This window comes from Pinus tabuliformis, chromosome 9 (assembly GCF_031772625.1).
Source record: "Pinus tabuliformis cultivar Carrire ecotype Pingquan chromosome 9, CPIR1, whole genome shotgun sequence".
NCBI classification, from domain to species: domain Eukaryota; kingdom Viridiplantae; phylum Streptophyta; class Pinopsida; order Pinales; family Pinaceae; genus Pinus; species Pinus tabuliformis.
In genome coordinates this window covers 895,523,578-895,526,508 of record NC_142307.1, presented here as the reverse complement: position 1 = coordinate 895,526,508, position 2,931 = coordinate 895,523,578, and the positions used below count along the sequence as shown (strand labels likewise).

General features: G+C 36.8%; 1 pseudogene; it reads right to left on the bottom strand.

The window, feature by feature from the left end:
- Positions 1-577: 577 nt before the first annotated feature.
- On the bottom strand, positions 578-1,443 carry LOC149151648 (pentatricopeptide repeat-containing protein At2g22070 pseudogene; annotated as a pseudogene).
- Positions 1,444-2,931: the final 1,488 nt, after the last annotated feature.

The window sequence follows — 2,931 nt, the reverse complement described above, 5'->3', positions numbered from 1 at the left end:
AATAGCCCACTCTTCTATAGTCTCGCTCATCTACGGCTAGAGGTCTCTCTCATGCTCAGATATTCTCACACTAATGCCATGGTCTCGTCATATAGAATCAATATGGTAATGACATCACATCTTTGGTAGTGGCAATATAGCATCTTTATATCAGCATATGCTCTTGCCCTATGATCCTGTTTTCACATGAATTGCTTTGTTTTGGTCCTGGTCTCTCTTAATCACATATGGTCTCACTAAAACAAAACTATATGATCTCACTCTATATGGCCATCAATCTATTATAGGGCAACCTTTGCATTATGGAATTCTCCCTTATATATATGGCATATTCAGCACAATATGATTTACAGTATTATAATATTATTTCAGACCAGAAGCTATGATGACATGTTCCTGTAAATTGACGACTCTGTTATAGTCTTGTTCACAATCGAAGTTGTGAACAAGACAATCTGGATAACTTATCTTTGAAATGTTATCTATGAAGAAGCTGTTGGGATCTTCTAGTAAAAGGAAATACAACAATTTTGATAAAGAATACAGCATGCCTGAAGCTTTTAATTTTAAAGATCAGCTAGGACATGAAGTACATAGTAGTGTGACAATCACCACGCACTCTAGGGTTCTTAATGACTCTGATAGGTGTCCCACGGGTTGTATTGATGAGCCCAAATGCAATTGCCAACATTTTACTATGATAGGAAATGTTATGTTCCTTCTGTTCCTCCTCCACATCATTCAGTACAAATCTTGTATCAGGTGCATAGCCTACCTCCTCCATCTCCCCAGACAATCTGTCCAACTCTGCATAAATTTCCTCCATCTGCGGAAGTGATTGCTCTTCTGCCGCAAATGCATATACCTGTTTATTAACCTCAATCCAACGGCAGCCTTGCTTCCTTTTTTTTACTTCCTTTTTATTTTTATTTTTTTCATCAATTGTCTGACTTTTTCAATTTCATCCCACCTGCCTGCGGCTGCATGGATATTTGAAAGTAACACATAAGTTGCAACATTTTTAGGATCTAATTCAAAAAGGTGTTCTACCACACGTTCCCCTAGATCTATATTGGTATGAATTCTACAGGCACCGAGCAGAGACACCCACACGACAGAGTCAAGTTTCATAGGAATTTTGTTGATCAAATATTTTGCCATATACAGGTTACCAGCTCGACCAAGAAGATCTACCATACAACAATAATGTTCTCTAAGAGGTGTTATATCATAAAGTCTATTCATCTGATCAAAGTAGTGCCAGCCATCATCCACTAGGCCAGCATGGGCACACGCAGGCAAGACACCAACATAGATCACATGGTCTGGGACTTTTCCACATAAATGCATTTGTTCAAAGAGCTGTAAGGCCTCTTTCCCACGACCATGAATTGCATGTCCCATGATCATTGCAGTCCATGAGACCACATCTCGTCTAGGCATTTTGTCAAATACCGTGTACGCATACTCTATGGTTCACATTTAGCATACAAATCAATCAGAGGGTTCCCCACAAATGTGTTTGGTTGCAATCCACCTTTAATTTTGTCTGGGTGTATCATTCTACCGTGTTCCAGAGCTGCCAAGTTGGAACAAGTTGGAAGAACACTGGCAAAGGTGTTTGGATGTGGCTTCACACCAGACACTCTCATTTGTCTAAAGAGCTCCAAGGCTTTGTCAAACTGCCCATTTTGGGCATAGCCAGAAATTATGGCATTCCAGGAAATCGCATATCGTTTAGGCATTATGTTGAACAACTTAATGGCCTCCTCAACTAGCCCATTATGTGCAAATCCCGTAATCATTAAACTGTATTTCGTTCAGGCATTTTGTCGAACACTTGGCGTGCCTCCTGCAAACTCCCGCCCTTTGCATATGTGTTGATGAGCGTGTTTGGTACGAATATGTTTTTTTTTTTGGGCTCCAATCCCATCTTTGTTATCATGTGGGTGTGTAGTAATTTAGTCTCTGATAGAGCCCTCTTATCAGCACAGGCTCGCAGGAGAGAAACATAGTCAGAAGATTTTACAGAGATGTTTTCAGTCAATGTCTTCAGCGCCTCTTTCAACCCACCCTGCTTGCAAAACCTTCTCAGAATGCTGCTATCATATGTTGCTTCTGTTGCTTCGCCTTACAAGTACTTTGAAACGTAATCCAATCTGATATGAATAAATTTTTTCATGTTGATCCTATAGAAAATAATTGCTAACAAATCCAAGGCTACTAAGAAATGAGGGAACACCTTTGCTTGGTTGTATACCAATCCATTTTTAATATATTTGACCATTAACACATAGCATGATACTTATAGTGCTACCAGTTTGGTGTGATTTATTGCTTCAAGATGCTCAGGTAGAACAACATGAGATTTTGAAAGAATAGAACTGGGCTTGTTTTAGAAAAATGAGTATTTATAATGAAATAACATATTGACACTAAAAGAAGAGGAGTCGCCATGCGTCACCTCCCTAGTGAATTTCTATTTAATATAATTCATGATAACTTGTAATTGTTAGAAAAGGTGACAAAGATAGAGATATTTCAGATTTTTTTCAGGGAAAAAAAAAAATAATAATAATAATAAAAAAAATAAATAAATATTATTTTGATGCCTTTACATTGTCATGAGGATCATTCAAAAGAAAAGTTACATTATATCAAATGTGAATTAACTATACATATTTTGTGTGAAAGACATTTCTAGTTTTATGGACCATATAGTGGATGATTTTCAAATGTATTCACATGCCAAATCATAATTTAACATAAATTAAATGGGACCTTTACATAATTATACCATGATGCTAATTACCATTAAGCTTTGTTAAAAAAAAAAAACCGAAGCATCCGACTTCCATGGTTCATGAAATTTCACTAAAATTTCACAATTTGATGATATCAAATATATCAATAGATAAACATTTGTTATTG